Here is a 17669-nt window from a genome sequence, read left to right as displayed (position 1 = left end):
AGCTAAGATAAATCCATGATAGGCGAGCTAATTGTGCAGGGATGGTGAGAGGCTACAGATTGAGAAGACAAGGAAATCAATCTTCAAACCCTAGAGAACACTTATTGTTGAAGAACAGGAGACTGAAATTAGAAATAGCCTGGAGGATAGAAGAACCAGGAGAGTATTGATGTTGAAATTTAGGAAGGTGGTTTCTGGAAGGAGAGTTTGGTTAGGATTGCTGCAGAAAGGTCAGAAAGATGGTCTGGCATTGTGGTGCAGAGGGTAAAGCCCCAGCCTGCAATGCTGGTTTCCCATATTGGTGCCGATTTGAGTGCCAGCTGCTCCACTTCCAGTCCAGCTCCCTGCTGACGGCCTGGGAAAGCAGTGGAAGATGGCTCAAGTGTTTGGGCACCTGTCGTCCACTTGGGAGGCCTGAGTGAGGCTCCTGACTCAGCCTTGGCTGTTGTGACCACTTGGGGAGTGAATCTCTCTGTCACTCTGCATTTCAAATGAATAAATAAATCTTTTTAAAAAACAAAAAAGGTCACAAAGATAGGAATGAAGTGTTCTTTGGCCTGGGCCACTAGAGTGGAGAAGAATGTGGAATTCAATGAGCAGTTTCATAGGAGTGGGTTGGGGCCCGGGCTGCAATGTGTTAAATCTTAAATGAGTGTGAGAAATTAGGGACACTATGCAAAGATTTGGCTGTGAAGAGAATGAGAGATGACAACAGCTGGAGGTCTCTAGCACCCAGTATAGAGTTTGGCATATAACTGAGAAGGAGGGAATTTACTCATTCAACAAATACTGTGCCAGACACTGTTACTGAAGCTGGAGACAGAGCAATGAAAGATAGAGAATTTCTCATTATAGAACTCAAATCTTAGTAGAGACAGAGGACAGAAATGAAACACACCATAGAACTTTGGATGGTGTAAATATGCTGAAGAAAATAAAGCAGAGAGAATAAGGATTCAGTAACCACAGAAGGTATATGAATGATCTTTGTAGCTACTTTAGGGAAGAGAAGGCCTTTCAGAGGAGGGCCATTGGAATAGAGACTCTGAAAAATAAAAACCATGGGGTTGGAGGAAGGTAGGTGGTTTGAGGAGTAGCAGGGTAGTTGGAGCTAATTAAGCAAAGGGGAGACATAGAGAAGATGAGGTAGGAATAAGATGGATCCATGTTACATGGGGCATTATATGCAATATAAAGAATTGAAATTTAATGAGTGACTTAATCTGATTTGTGTTTAAGAGATCATTCTGGCCGGCGCCGTGGCTCACTTGGCTAATCCTCTGCCAGTGGCGCTGGCATCCCGGGTTCTAGTCCCGGTTGGGGCGCCGGATTCTGTCCCGGTTGCTCCTCTTCCAGTCCAGCTCTCTGCTGTGGCCCGGGAGGGTAGTGGAGGATGGCCCAAGTGCTCGGGCCCCTGCACCTGCGTGGAAGCCCAGGAGGAAGCACCCGGCTCCTGGCTTCAGATCAGCGCAGTGCCGGCCATGGCGGCCATTAGGGAAGTGAACCAACAGAAGGAAGACCTTTCTCTCTGTCTCTCTCACTGCCTAACTCTGCCTGTCAAAAAATAAAAAGAAAAAAAAAAAAGAGATCATTCTGTCTGCAGGACAAAGTGAAGTAAGAAAGACGTGAAGGCAGGGAGACCAGTTGCTAGGGGCTTTAGGCAAAAGAAGAAGATGGCTTAAACTAGAATGAAGGCATGGAAGTGAAGAGAGATGCTCTGAACCTGAGTTTCTTTTGAACGTAGAGCCAACAGAACTTGTTGGTATAGCACGGGGGAAAGGAGGAGCTGTGGATGATACTAGGTCCTCACTGTGAAGGCATGTACCAGAGGAGAAGGCCATTTACTAAGGTGTGGCAGGCAGAGGGAGGGGGAAAAGCCTCTGGAGGCGGGGATCAAGAGTCCTGTTTCAGACCTGTCCAGTTAGAGATGTTCCAGTGGAAGTGTGTAGGCCATTTGGTGAACCAACTGGAGTTTAGTTAGTTGAATGAAAATGAATAAACACATGCTGAATCTTGAAGTCAAGATTTGATGAGATTATGTTGCACGTCTCTCCAGTTTATTGGGCTTGAGTTCCCAGGTCTTTGGTTAGGTAACTGCAGTTTGTTGGCCTATGAAGCTTGTTTTTCCCACACTAGCTGGAGGTGGAGAGCAGCCTGCCGATTCTTCTGTGCCAGTGGCAGAGCACATCCAGGCTTGGAGATCTTGCTGGGAATTAGGCCAGTTTGGCAGCTGGGGAATGAATTAGTTTACTTTAGTCTTTTTCTCTCCAGTAAGATCAAGGGGAAGATGGAATAGTAGACCACTTGGTCCAGAAGGAAATCAGCTACAGCAGCCTCCTCCTCTCCCCATATCCTCCTCTGCCTCCAGCTGTGGTCTAGAAAGGTGACAAACCTCCTAACTTCTTCAGCCCGTTTTCTACTGTGTATACTGCTGGACTGGGAGATCCCAGGCTGCGGGCTCCTCGAGAATTGATTAATTCTTGCCCTGAGGTCAGATGTCCACAGTGAATGAAATTTTCCTGTTCACTCTTTTTCCTCAAATACTGAATTGTGAAGTTAGCAGTAGAACTTTGGAGCTAGACTGCCTGGGTTCAAATCCCAGATTAGTCACCTACAAACTTAGATAAGTGTGTTTTATTTTTCTGCCTCATTTCATGAATGTAAATAACTTCAGAGTGGTTGTACTTTATGGTTGTTAACAGAGAAAATGTTTGTGGTAATACCTGGCAAATAGTAAGCACTCATTGTTTTCACTGTTAATAATTGTCTTTTTTTTTTTCTTTTTTGTTTTTGAGAGAGAGGGAGAAACAGATTCACTGGATCACTCCCAAATGACCACAACAGCCAGAGCTGGGCCAGGCCATAGTCAGGAGCTAGGAGCCTTCTCCAGGTTTCCCACACAGGTGGCAGGGGCCCAGGAACTTGGGCCATCTTCCACTGCCTTGCCAGGTGCATCAGCAGGGAGCTGTATCGGAAGTGGAGAAACCGGGACACAAACTGTCACCCACATGGGACGCTGGTACTACAGGCTGCAGCGTAACCCGCTGTGCCACAGTGCTGGCCCCTAATTGTCATTATTTTTATCTTGGGCAAAGAAAATAGGTGCCTACTATTGTAATTACTTACAACACTTATAATTTTTAAAGGTTTTTTTATATATGTTCAAGTTGCCATATAAATTATATATATTTACTAATGTATATATTTTAAAATATGTATATATTGTGGAGTGGCTAAACCAAGCTAATTAACATAGATATTACCTCACATACTTAGTCTTTGTGGGGACCTATCTTAATTTGAGGACTCACAGTATATATTTCCTTATATAAAGTATGATCTTTGTCCTCCAGGAATTCGCATTCTAATGGGAGAGGAAGTGTAAAAATATGGGCTATAGGGCTTACCTACTTAAAATAATAGGGCAGTGAGAGCTATGAATAGTCTCTTCCTTTTCGGTCAGTCTGTGACTTGAGAATGAGTTCAGATGAAGGCCACAGGGCTGAGCAAGCTTTGTTACAGAGGGGGCTTGCCTGGATAGACTAGAAGCAGACATTGAAGGCAGCAAGTGTGTTAGATGGCAGCTAAGATAGGGAAACAAGGAGGGAGAGGGGCTTGTGGACAGTGAAAAGAACAGATGTGCCAAGGAAAAGGCCCTCAAAGATAGTAGTGATTAGGATCCATCAGGAATGTACCAACAGCAGGTATAACTGGGCTTTTATCTTTTCTGATTTGGCTTCTCAGTTCATAGGTCTATCAAAGTGGCACCATTGACACTGTCTTCCTTAAAGTGCGTTAAGGACTGTCATTGTCCTCTTGGACATGATAGATGTGTTGGATAATGATATGAACTCCTCACTTGTTGACCAAATTACTCAGAGTGTTGAGCCATAGATTAGTATCAACCTGCAGTAAAGAAAGGACCACTGATATGATTGTTTTTTCTGTTGTAAGATTTTTTTTTTAATTGACTGAGATTAACACATAGTTAATATAGTCCTTTGTCCTGTTACCTAGTCTCCATACAGCAACGTCTTGCCCCATCTCTCCTTTTTCGATTGGGCCATTTAAAGCAAATCTCAGACTGCATATAATTATATTCACAAATATTTCAGTGTTTATCTGTAACTGGTAGGGATACAATACTCTTACAGCATGGGGTATGTGTATGAGAAACTACAATATCATCACATCTCACAAAATGAACAGTAATTCTGTAGCATTATCTAACACCCAGCTCATGTTCAGTGTTCCCAGTGGCCAAGTATATCTTTTTTTTTTTTTAAACGATTTATTTATTTGAAGACCGAGTTACAGAGAGGCAGAAGCAGAGAAAGAGAGAGAGAGAGGGGTCTTCTATCTGCTGGTTCACTCCCCACATGCCCGCAACAGCTGGAGCTATGCCAATCTGAAGCCAAGAGCCAGGAGCTTCTTCTGGGTCTCACACGTGGGTACAGGGGTTCAAGGACTTGGGCCATCTTCCATTGCATTCCCAGGCAATAGCAGAGAGCTGGATCGGAAGTGGAGTAGCTGGGTCTCGAACTGGTGCCCATATGGGATGCCAGCACTGCAGGCAATGGCATTACCCCCTAAGCCACAGCGCCAGCCCCAATAAATATCTTATAATTCTTTTTATTAGATCACATGGAGAAGACCATGTCTCTGGTTATCTCAGTTAGTTCAGATGCTGGGGTCTGTTGGTCATCACTGATGTGAGCTTCCAGGATCCATTGTTTCATGTTCAAGATTTTGATTTTTTTCATTCTTAGTATTTTTTGTATGTATATATTCATTTGAATTCTGTGAACAACTCTTATTCCTGTATTTTTAAGAAATCACAAAAATGCTGTAATATAAAGGAAAAATAACAATAATATCTAATGTTTTTCAAGATCTAATGGCTTAGGAGGTTATTTAAAGGAAACAATGAAGAGGTTAGATACTGGAACCTAGAATCACTATCAATTTCAAATGCAGTATCACTGCAATGTTGTCATCAATGTTGTTTCTTTTTGAACAACTTATGGTGTCTATTGCAAATAATTTACCCAAACAATTTTATTACTGGCAATTTCAGTGTACGTTAAAATCATGCAGGGGCCAGCATTATGGCACAATAGGTTAATTTTCCACCTGCGGCACTGGCATCCTATATAGGCGTCAGTTCTAGTCCTGGCTGCTCCTCTTCAGATCCTGATCTCTGCTATGCCCTGGGAAAGCAGTAGAAGATGGCCCAAGTCCTTGGGCCCTTGCACCCAAGTGGGTGCAAGAAGCTCCTGGCTTTGGATTGGCTCAGTTTTGGCCGCTGCGGCCATTTGGGGAATGAACCAGTGGATGGAAGACCTTTGTCTCTGTCTCTGCCCCTCTCTATATGTAACTCTACCTCTCAAATAAATAAATTAAATCTTTAAAAATAAAAAGCATGCAGAAGTACTTAGTACCTATACATAAAATTGAATCAGTGTCTGAATTCAAATAATTTTGAGCAAGTTTTTCTGCTGGGATATTTGAAAGCCTTATGAAAGGTGAGAGAGTATAGTAATATCCATCACACTGCAGACCACATTGAGTCACCTCACAAATGCCAAGACAACACCAAGTTGTTGTGACAACCACATTTTCATAAAGACCCTCTGGGAGCCACTTAAGAAATTAAGAACCACTGATCAAGCAAATATAAGGAAAGAAATCAAATAACCAATGTAAACATTGGAAAACAGGAGATAAAAATCATCTCTTTTTTTGTTTATTTTACTTTATATCTTAAAAGAATTCTAAAAATTCTTAAGAATTTTTAAAATTATTAGAATTAATGAGATAATTAAAAGTGGCTGGATATACACCTAAATGTAACAGTTTCTAGGTCACAGGCTAAGTGTACAACTTAATTTTCATGTTAAAATTTTTATTGTACTTTGTCTTTCTTCTCATAGAACCACTTGTTTCTTTGCAATTGGTGCTGTTCTTAGGAATGGCAAGCTTATATATATATATATATATATATATATATATATAAAAAGATTTATTTCATTGGGGCCGGCACTGCAGCGTAGCAGGTAAAGCCGCTGCCTGCAGTGCTGGCATCCATTTTGGGTGCTGGTTCGAGTCTTATCTGCTCCACTTCCAGTCTAGCTCTCTGCTATGGCCTGGGAAAGCAGCAGAAGATGGCCCAGGTGCTTGGGCCCCTGCACTTGTGTGGGAGACCCTGAAGAGGCTCCTGGCTCTGAATCGGCCCAACTCTGCTGTTGCAGCCATTTGGAGAGTGAACCAGTGGATGGAAGATCGATCGATCTCTCTCTCTCTCTCTCTCTCATTTATTTCATTTACTTGAAAGGCAGCATGACAGGAGAGAGAGAGCGAGCTTCCATCCGCTGGTTCACTTCCCAAATGACAGAACAGCCAGGGTTGGACCAGGGTGAAGCCAGGAGCCAGAAACTCCAGATGAGTCTCTCACATAGGCAGGGGCCCAAGCACTTAGGCCACTTTCCACTGTTTACCCAGACACATTAGTAGGGAGCTGGATTGGAAGTGGGGCCCTAGGACAGGAAGTGGCACTCCTGTTTGGGATACCAGTGTCACAGGCAGCAGCTTATCTTGCTATACCACAATGCCGTGGCCCTCAAACCATTTTATATTATGGAACTTTTCTTCCATTCTTATTTGGCTTGTATGTGGTACCTTGGCTCCCCTGAAAGATTTTTTTTTTTTTTTCCCTCAATTCCTTGGCTTCCCTTTCACAGTACAGCCCAGGCACAAGGCCTGAGTTGAGGTGTACATAGGGAAGGCCTTCTCTGCCTCCTCTTTCTATATAGTCAGTGTAAGAACATAGCCTTTGGTAAGCACCAGGAGGCCAAGATTTTCATACATTTTAAAATTGTTATTATTTTATATTTTGATAAAACAGAGATCTCCCATCTGCTAATTCACTCCCAAATGCCACCAACAGTCAAGACTTGGCCAACCCCTACCCAGGAGCCTGGAACTCCATCCGGGTCTCCCATGTGTGTGGTGGGGACCTAACTCCTTGAGCCATGGCCTGCTCCCTCCCAGGGTATACATTAGCAGGAAGCTGGGAGCAGAGCTGGGGCTTGAACCCAGCCATTGTGATAAGAGATGTGAGTATCCCAAGCAGCACCTTGAGTTGCTCCGCCAAACATTCCCCCCCGCCCTAGATTTTCATTTTAGGCATGTCTTCTTCCTTTTCTTCAGGCCTTCTGGATTTCAGGTGCCTAAAAGGTCCACTGCCATTACCATGGCATTTTGTTTGCTTTTAGGATAGAAAAGCAGTTGAGAGTGACTTGAAGAAGGCATACACATAGGGAATAGAGAAGGTGAGAGCATGCACTGTAGGGAAAGGAGAAGCCCTCGGGGGAATGAGAGGTGGGAAAAGGATTGCAGAGGAATACCTAGCTCAGGCAGGTGCAGACTTTGTGAAGGAAGCAGGAAGGGGGAGGGCCTTCAGAAGAGTTGTGGAGTCGTAGTTGTTAAATTGCTATGTCTTGGCTCTAAGTGTTGAAAGACCTTGAGGCTGGGGAGCATTAACAGTGGCTTGCAAACTTACTTTACCCTGACTCACAGGGTAAAAACTCACAGAAAAAAACAAATGATAGCACCTAGAAAGTAACCACATAATGAAAACAAGTGTTTCATGAAATAATATCGTATTTTCAGTATAGTCTGATAATTTTCATTTCTGTTCTGCTCTTAAGAAGAAATTCTACTCTTGATCAAATAAATTAGTGATTTATCAACCCTATCAAAACCCAGTGTTATTTTTATAGCAGATATCTTTTTTTTTTTTTTTTTTTTTGACAGGCAGAGTGGACAGTGAGAGAGAGAGACAGAGAGAAAGGTCTTCCTTTGCCGTTGGTTCACCCTCCAATGGCCGCCGCGGCCGGCGTACCGCGCTGATCCGATGGCAGGAGCCAGGAGCCAGGTGCTTTTCCTGGTCTCCCATGGGGTGCAGGGCCCAAGCACCTGGGCCATCCTCCACTGCACTCCCTGGCCACAGCAGAGAGCTGGCCTGGAAGAGGGGCAACCGGGACAGAATCCGGCGCCCCGACCGGGACTAGAACCCGGTGTGCCGGCGCCGCTAGGCAGAGGATTAGCCTAGTGAGCCACGGCGCCGGCCACCATTTGACTTTGTTTATGGAACAAAACTTGTTTACATTGTGAGAGCTGAACTTGGAAGTCAGGCCTTTTCTTCTACCGGTACTGGGGACCTCAGCTGGGAATGTGCATACTAGGTGATTCAACTTTTTTGCTGTTCTTTGTGTGTACCAGAGTGAGTTTGCAAGTATTGAAATGTATTTCATGTTTTTTTTTAAAGATTTATTTATTTATTTGAAAGAGTTACACAGAGAAGGAGAGGCAGAGAGAGAGAGAGACCTTCTATCTGCTGGTTCACTCCCCAATTGGCCGCAACAGCCGGAGCTGTGCCGATCCAAAGCCAGGAGCTAGGAGCTTCCTCTGGGTCTTCCCATGTGGGTGCAGAGGCCCAAGGACCTGGGCCATCTCCTACTGCTTTCCTAGGCCATAGCAGAGAGCTGGATCAGAAGTGGAGCAGCCAGCACTTGAGCTAGTGCCCATATGGGATGTCAGCACTGCAGGTGGTGGCTTTACCCACTATGCCACAGCACCAGCCTCATGTATTCGTGTTTGTAATGTTTTTACATCTACATAAACAAAGCAGATAAAATTAATCTGGGATGTTCAAAATAAGAACTTGGAGTTGTGAATAACTAGGGGTATGGGAGAGACTTCTAGGGTTCTGGTAATATTCTGTTCCTTGATGCAGGACATTGGTTACACAGGTGCTTTCCCTTTGTAAAAACCAGGCTATGCCTTTATGATTTCTGTCCAGAGTGAAACAATATTGCGACTACAGGATCTGGGTGATAAATCCTCACCTCCAGTAGGGTCTCCTGTGTGAGCATCTGTGTCGATTTGGAGTTGCTACCCACTTCTGCTGCTGGCTGTCCTGAGGTTCTCCCTCCTGTTTGTTGTCAAGTTGAGCTCTCAGGTTGCATTTCATTCCTTGATTCCCTCCCTATTTTTTCCTCTCTCACTCTTCTGGTGCACATGCTTTTTATAGCTTTTGGAGGAAAGGTACATGGAAAGTAATTTTTTTCAGAACTTAAATGTCCAAAAATGTTCTACTGCTCTCAAACTTGAATTTTCCTAGATATGGAATTTTAATTTGAAAATTATTTCCTTTGGAACTTTGTGGTTTTTTGTTTGTTTGTTTGCTTTTATTTAGGAAGCAGAGAGACTCCCATCCACTGGTTCACTCCCCAAATGCCTGCAACAGCCAGGGTTGGGCCAGGCCAAAACCAGAATCCAGAAACTCGGTCCAGGTCTCCCATGTGGGTGGTAGGGACCCAACCACTTGAGCCATCACCAGCTGCCTTCCAGTGTGCACATTAGCAGGAAATCTGGGGCTAAGATCCAGAACCAAATCTGATATCAGATGCAGGTATCTTAACCACTAGGCCAGTTGCCTGCTCTTCTTTGAAACTTGGATGACATTAGTATTTTACCTTTTTATCTCTTGCGTTGAGAACTCTGTGAGCACCGTAAGTCTGTCTAGTCTCTTTTCTCAGAATTCTTCTTGAATTAGTCTGTTAATTATTTCCTCCCCTCCATTTTCTCGCTTCCAAGGTACCCAATTCCCTAGTATTCCAGTTTACTTCTATTCTCTGTCTCTGACTGTATTTTATGTCATGTCTTCTCAGAAGTGATTTTCTTTTCTATTTTTTTTTAAAAGACTGTTTTATTTATTTGAAAGGCAGAGTTACAGAAAGAGAGGGAGAGACAGAGGCCGCGACAGCCAGAGCTGGGTCAGGCTGAAGCCGGGAGCCAGGAGCTTGCCATCTTCCACATCTTTCGCAGGCACATTAGCAGAGAGCTGGATTGGAAGTAGAGCAGCTGGGACTCGAACTGATGCCCATATGGGATGCTGGCATCACAGGCAGCAGCTTAACCCACTACACCACAATGTCAGCCCCTCAGAAGTGAGTGTGCTCTGTACTCTCAGTGATGCCTTGAGTCCCCAAGGTCAGAGACCCTCTGTTTACCCTTTTTAATGAATAAACCGCTTTCTACTTCAAGCGGAGTATAACTTTGGAGAGGCCGTGTAGTAATTTAACTGCTTCTTAGAGAGCCTTCCCCATTTGTCCCTCTCACCATTTCTCTACCCTGACCCTAGTTTTAGCAGTACCTAATGGTGCCACTTTGGACATTTTGTTGAAGCTGTGTTGTAACTGGGTTGTTTCTTAGCTTTCCCCCTTGCTCATAAACATTCTTCTAATTCAATTATCTGATTCAGCTTTCCAGCTTCGAAAATTTGTTCATATTTTTAGACTTTCCTTATCCTTAAGAAATTGCTTTTTATTTCCTACAAAATTTTAAAAGTTTTGAACAAAATTAGATCATGCCTTAAAACTGTTCTAGACTTTATCTCCACAAATACATGGCTCAAGGTGTTAAGTGGCATTGCCCAGTGCAATACCATGCCACACAGTAGCCACTGTTAGCCACACAGGTACTTGGAATGTGGTTAGTGCCACTGAGGAACTGAATTTCAAATTTTATGTAATCTTAATAGATGACATTTAAATAGTCATATGTGAGGGGGCTGGAGTTGTGGCACCGTGGGTTAAGTTGCCACCTGTGACACCAGAATCCCATATGGGCTCCAGTTCAAGTCCCTGCTGCTCCACTCGTGATCCAGCTCCCTGCTAATATGCCTGGGAAAACAAAAGACAGCCCAATTCCTTGGACCCCTGTAGCCACGTGGGAGACTTGGGTAGTGTTCCAGGCTCCTGGGTTTGGTCTGGTCAAACCTGGCTGATTGGCGGCCATTTGGGGAATGAAACAGCAGGTGAAAAGTCTCTCGGTCTCTCTCTAACTCTACCTTTCAAGTAAATACATTAATCTTTTAATAAATAGTCACATGTGGCTAATAGCTACCATACTAGATAGTGCAGTTCCAGTACTGGGGAAGTAGAAGCTGGAATGTAAGTTCTAGTAAATATTTCCATCCTAAGGAAGATTTATCTAGTTTCATTCTACCTGATTTTTTAACTTAGTGATTTATATTATGAGCTTATGGATTCTTACATTCAGTGGGCTATAATCTGTGACTTTTACTACATACTTTCATGCTCAGATTGTCCCAGGTTTGGCCAATAGGAATGCTGTCAAGGTTTCTTCCATGTCCTACCATTCATTCTGGATTATTTCTGGATCATTTACTCTCAAAATGGATGTTACAGCTCATGTGTTTGCCTTATCCCATCTGGAACCACCCATTTCTCTAAGGAGCCCAGTTCTTAGTGGAGTGGAGGAGGCTATTTGGACACCAAGGTTTGGGTACTTCTTGGTAACTCATTGCTACTGGGGCCTTACTGCTTCTAGGTCCTCACAGCTGAGAAAGCATTGTAATTATTGGTGGTTATTATATTAGACAATACAGATGTGGAGCATTTCTGTTGTCACAAAAAGGGGAGTATTGGGATTCCTAGAGTTTAGGAACTCAAAGGCCACCACCCATCTCCACACAGCTGGCACTTGGTCTTATGGGTTGGATACAGCTGCCTGGTGATGAGAAATTCCTGCTAAGGCTGGTACTGGGGCCACTGTGCTGCTTGAGGGATGCCGACCTCTTCTCATCTTTGGCAGATCATAAACCAGAAGCCAGTTGCCAAGGGAATCTGATTAAATCGGCATAACTTGGACTATAATTTCTTAAGGTTGGCATCATTGACATATTAGGCCAGGGGGCTCTTGTGTGCTTTGTAGGGTGTTCAGTAACATCCCTGGCCTCTGCAGAATTGATGCCAGTATTTCCCACCCTTCCCCCAGTTGTCAAAACTGAGAATGGCTGAAAACATTGCAGTAGCTCCTGGTTGAGAACCATTGCATAACAGAATATAGAAGAGTAGACTTGAAGCTGAGTAATCATTAGCAATACCTGAAATGTGAAGGAAGAGGAAGAAATTTATGTTTATATGCTTGTGACAGCCCTAAGATAGACATTATGAAGGTTTTCATTTGTATTTATTATTTTGTTTTGTTTTAGAGAGAGAGTTCCTATTAGCTGATTCACTCCTCCAAATACCTGCAGTGGCCTACACTGGACTGGGCCAAAGGTGAGAGCTGGAAACTCAATGCCTCTCTCCCACATGGGTGGCTCAACTACTTGAGCCCCCACTGCTGCTTCCCAGGGTCTGCACTGGCAGGAAGCTGGAACTGGGAGCCAGAGCCAGGACTCAGACCACAGGCACTGTAATAAGGGACACAAGTGTCTTAACTGCTAGGCCAAACTCCTGCCTCTTTAAATTTTTTTTTTTTTTTTTTTTTAATTTATTTGAGAAGCAGAGGGAGGGAGAGAGAAAGTAAGATGACAGAGAGTACTCCCATCCACTGATTCACTAAGATCTACAACAGTCAGGTCTGGAGCAGAGAACTCAAGCCAGGTCTCCAACGTGTGTGGCAGTGCTTGAACCATCACTGCTGCTGCCTCCCAGTGCCTGCATTGGCAGGAAGCTAGAGTAAGGAGCCAAAGCCAGGAACTGAAGCCAGACACTTTATTGTGAGACCTGCTCCTTCTTTTTTTTTTCCGTTTTTAAATATTTATTTTATTTGAAAGAGAAAGATCTCCCATTCAACGAATTCACTCCCCTCACAACAGCTAGGGCAGGGCCAGGCTGAAGCCAAGACCTCAGTCCAGGTCTCCAGCATGGGTGGTAGGAACCCAGCTACTTGAGTTACCATCTTCTGCTTCCCGGGAGGCACATCAGCAGAAAGCTGGAATCAAGAGCAGAGCTGATACCTGTATCCTAGCTCTCCAATATGGGATGTGGGTATCCCAAGTGGTATCTTAACTGTACCAAATGTCCATCCCCATTCTTTTCTTTTTAATTGACAAGGGAAGCAAATATGAATGAAGCAGTAATTTCTATACTCTGGCAGGTTTCAGATCCTTGCTGATGAAGTTCATATTTGTTGCAATGCTCTCAGAATTTGCTCTGGAATTTTCTGGGCCGAGTTACCCTATTTTTTAAGTGGGTGAACTGCTATTTTGAATGTTGTTTCAAAATCTTTATTGATACATTGTCATCTGGGTTAGTTTTCTGTATGGTGCCCTGTGGTGGCCTGACTGCTCAGAAGCATGGCTGAAAATATTCGTAAATGGAGGGATAAAGAATCAAGAGCACTATTTATATTAAAGTGAGTGTTTAGGATTTTAAGTTTGGATACTTACATTTGTATACTTTGATTTCCTTCACAGTCATGTTAAACTGGTACAAGCACTCTCCATTTCCTTCATTTTCTTTGTTTAGTCCTTTCCATTTTCTGTTCCATACTATTCTATGTCACTGTCAGTGACACATCCTCTCTCAAAGGAAGTCTCCCAAAGAACTGAGCAGCCTGATGGTTACTGTTCCTTTCCCCTTGCATGTCTTCTTATCACCTCAAATTAGCCATGTCCAAAATCGGGCTAGAAGGCCAGCGCTGCGGCTCACTAGGCTAATCCTCCACCTGCAGCACCGGCACCCCTGGTTCTAGTCCCGGTTGGGGCGCTGGTTCTGTCCCAGTTGCTCCTCTTCCAGTCGCTCCTCTTCCAGTCCAGCTCTGTGCTGTGGCCTGGGAAGGCAGTGGAGGATGGCCCAAGTCCTTGGGCCCTGCACCCGCATGGGAGACCAAGAGGAAGCACCTGGTTCCTGGCTTCGGATTGGCTCAGTGCACCGGCCGTAGCAGCCATTTGGGGGGTGAACCAACAGAAAAGGAAGACCTTTCTCTCTGTCTCTCTAACTCTGCCTGTGAAACAAACAAACAAACAAACAAAATCAGGCTAGAAGATAGATAGAAACTGCCCAGTCCTGGAGTAGTCTGTTTTGTCTCTTGATATAGATATAGATATAAATTTTTAAGACATTTATTTGAAAGGCAGAGTTACAGAAAAGCAGAGAGAGAGAGAGATCCCCCATGTGCTGGTTCACTACCAAATGGCTACAACATCTGGAGCTGGGCTTATCTGGAGCCAGGAGCTTCTTCCAGGTCTCCCATGTGGGTGCAGGGACCCAAAGACTTGGACCATCTTCTGCTGCTTTCCTAGGCCATAGCCGAGAACCAAATCAGAAGTGGAGCATCTGGGTCTCGAACTGGCACCCATATGAGATTCTGGCATTGCAGGTGGCGGCTTTACCTGCTGCACCACAGCAGCAGCCCCGTCTGTTTTGTCTTGGTTATTGCTAGTCCTGACCAGGGTTTTATGTCTGCTGTAGATCCCTTCAGTTTAAAATCCATGAAGACACTGGAGCAGATATAGAGAAAAATGATGTCAACAGTTGGAGTTAGGACTTTGGAAAACCAGTTAGATTTTAGATTGCTTTTGTCTGTAAAAGAGGAGCAAGTAACTTTATTTTTGTCTATGGTGGGTTTCTGAGACTAGATTTAGATAAATGCTGTGTGTGTAGGGAACACATAGCAAAGAGACCTGAAGTTGTACCTCAGTGTTCTGAAGAGGAGATACTTCAGGGACGGCTCAGGAGAAAGAGTTGTGTCAGGGTGAGGCTGTTGCCCCCACCTCACTGCCTCTGCCCCTGCAGCAGGTCATCTTTTATTGTTTTCCTGTGTTGGCTGCGTTTCCGCAGTAATCTGCCCTTTCATCTCCATACTGTATTTATTCCCCATTAGGCTTTAAGCACTAAATGGGTCCTGTAAGTGCTCAGAGTATTCTGTTGATTGAAGTAATGTAAGTCAATGTGAAGTGGTGTCCTAATATAGATCTAGGACAGATCTTTTTCCATTACGGTAGAAAAAGCCATCATGTGCCCTACATGACTGAGACTCTTACCACACATGCATATGTAGCCACTTCTAGCTTAGATATCGTTAGGTAAACACTGTGTTGTCCCTTCTGACACATCTTGTGGAAAATTGAAGATTTTCCCTTTTCTTCCTCTTGGTCTCAACAGTTACGGAAAATCACTTGAAATGTGCTTAAATACATTTAGACCCAGAAGTTTCAAGGGGTGGGAAATCCCGTTAAAAATGTTTAACCCTAAATTGTTTGAAATGGCATTCTTCTCACAAATGTATGTAATCTGTCTTTGGAGGCCAGAAGTTGCCTACTGTTGTCTGCAAACTGTTAGCACTCTGAACAGCTGTAGACTATGCTGCCACTGCCCAGGAGTACAGTCGTCATGTTGCCTGTGAGTTTCTGGCGTACGTAGATGGTATGTTCTTGGGAGAAATCATCTGTGAGTACTTAGATGGAAACTCAGTGACTACACAGAAGTTAACAAATGCGGAATATAGGATCCATTTCTGAGGGCACACACAAAACAGTTTTATTTAATCAATTTGTTATATCAACTATTTTGTTTTAAAAGATATATTTATTCCAGAGTCAGAGTTAGAGACAGAGATATCTATCTGCTGATTCACTCCCAAGTAGCCACAATGACCAGGGCTGATGGGGCCAAGCCAGAAGCCAGGAGCTTCATGTGGGTCTTTGATGTGTGTGGCAGGGGCCAAAGTACTTGGGCCATCTTACGCTGCTTTTTCCTAAGCCTTTAGCAGGGAGCTGGATCAGACCTGGGGCAGCCAGGACATGAACCAATGCCGGTGTCTCAGGCAGTGGCTTTACCTGTTATGCCACAATGCCAGTCCCTGTGGTCAGCTATTTTACCCATTTATCCCCCTGCATACAGTCAGCCATCCTGTCACCATAAATCATCTTACATGCTACTTTATTTTCCACTGGGTGGGAAGGGGAATTTGTCCACATTGGTTTGGTGTTCTTCTTAATGAAACACTTAAAAAATATAGGGGGAAAAAAAGAAAGCATTGCAGTTACAGGCAAGTGCTGCTTTATACATCCTTTCTTGATTTCTTGATTCCAGTTGATTTCCTTCCCTACTTACCTACCAGAGGTGATCACTTTTTGCTGTTGATATGTATCCTTCCTATCCACATTTCACAATATTTTTATATACATATGTGCCCATCAACAGTTATGTACATTGTGGTATATATTTTTAAAGACTTGTATATTTATTTATTTGAAAGGCAGAGTTACAGAGTGGGGAGTGGGGATGGGAGAGGAAGAGTAGTCTTCCAAGCACTGCTACACTCTCCAAATGGCTGCAACCAGGGCTAGATCAGGCCGAAGTCAGGAACCTGGAACTCTGTATGGGTCTCCCACATGTGTGGTAGTGGCCCAAGTACTCAGACTTTGTATTGCCTCCACAGGCATATTATTAGGAGCTGGATTGTGGAGTGGTCAGGACTTAACCAGTGTTCACATGGGATGCCAACAACACAGGCAGCAGCTTAACCCTCTGCACCACTCCAGCCCCTGTAATGTATTTTTATTTTGTGTATTTTTTTAAAGGATCATGGGATTTTGCATCTGGGGCACCTGAAATTGATTGGTTCTTTTTTCTTCTTCTTCTTTTTTTTTTTTTTTTAAGATTTATTTATTTATTTGAAAAGCAGAGTTAGAGAGGTCTCCCATCCTCTGGTTTACTCCCCAAATGGCCACAACAGGCGGGACTAGGCCAGGCAGAAACCAGGAGCCAGGAACTTTGTCCAGGTCTCCTATATGGGTGAAGGGAACCAAGCATTTGGGCCATCCTCCATTGCTTTCCCAGGACATTAGCAGGGAGTTGGGTTGGAAGTGGAGCAGCCAGGACTTGAACCAGAACCGATATGAGATGCCAGCATTGCAACGTGGCAGCTTAACCCACTATGCCACAGCAGTGACCTCTGTAATGTATTTTTAAATATACTTAAATGGAGTATTCATCTTTTGTGATTTGTTTTCATGATGCTTGTTTGTATAAGTCTAGTCCATTGCAGTGTAGTATCCTAGTATTTCTCTCTCTCTCTCTCTCTTTTTTTTTTTTAGTTTACTTGACAGAGTTACACAGTGAGAGAGACAGAGAGAAAGGTTTTCCTACCATTGGTTCATCCCCCGAATGGCTGCCATGGCCAGAGTTATGCCCATCCGAAGCCAGGAGCCAGGTGCTTCCTCCTGGTCTCCCATGCAGGGGCAGGGCCCAAGCACTTGGGCCATCCTCCACTGCCTTCTCGGGCCACAGCAGAGAGCTGGACTGGAAGAGGGGCAACCGGGACAGAATACGGCACCGACCCCCCTAGTATTTCTTTATATGATTATGTCATGTGTCATAGGTTGTTGATTCCCATGTTTGTTCATGTCCAAAGATGTGGATATTCCATATTTCTTTATTTGTTTGAAAGGGACAAAAATTTTAAAATCATGTATTTGATAATATATTGCTTTTTCCTCCATTTCCCTCTCCCTGGCCTCTTGCCAGGAGGGGACTGGCTATAGCCCTGCGCCTCCAGGGCAGGTGGCTTCCTGACCTACCAGCCCCGCCCCACTCCGCCCCATGCTTTCTCCTTTGCATCTTTCGCATTAAATAAAAGTTTAAAATGTAAAAAAAAAAAAGAGAAAGAGATAATATATTGATTACTACTCTGTAGTGATCTGAAGGGGTACCAGTTGTATTTCTAGCCTACTGAGAAAGTTGTAGATAAGGTGATGGCAAGGTTAGAAAACGTTTGCAGTATGGGACATGGATTTTCTGAGTTGAGAAAATGCTACACTAGAGAAGGAACTTAAAAGATAGTAG

General features: G+C 43.9%; 1 protein-coding gene and 1 non-coding gene across 4 annotated transcripts in view; one reads left to right on the top strand and one right to left on the bottom strand.

The window, feature by feature from the left end:
- The window catches only part of KCMF1 (potassium channel modulatory factor 1), an 86248-nt gene that overhangs the window by 22343 nt on the left and 46236 nt on the right, over window positions 1-17669 (top strand). The gene's annotated exons all lie outside the window — the stretch shown is intronic.
- Window positions 6721-6852, bottom strand: LOC127490455 (small nucleolar RNA SNORA51). The gene has a single exon (XR_007918404.3). It is a non-coding gene; the product is annotated as a small nucleolar RNA SNORA51 (small nucleolar RNA).

Source organism: Oryctolagus cuniculus, chromosome 2 (genome assembly GCF_051225735.1).
Source record: "Oryctolagus cuniculus isolate XC-2025 breed Fujian yellow rabbit chromosome 2, ASM5122573v1, whole genome shotgun sequence".
NCBI lineage: Eukaryota > Metazoa > Chordata > Mammalia > Lagomorpha > Leporidae > Oryctolagus > Oryctolagus cuniculus.
The sequence above is the reverse complement of the archived record's forward strand: the minus strand, read 5'-3'. Positions and strand labels throughout refer to the sequence as shown.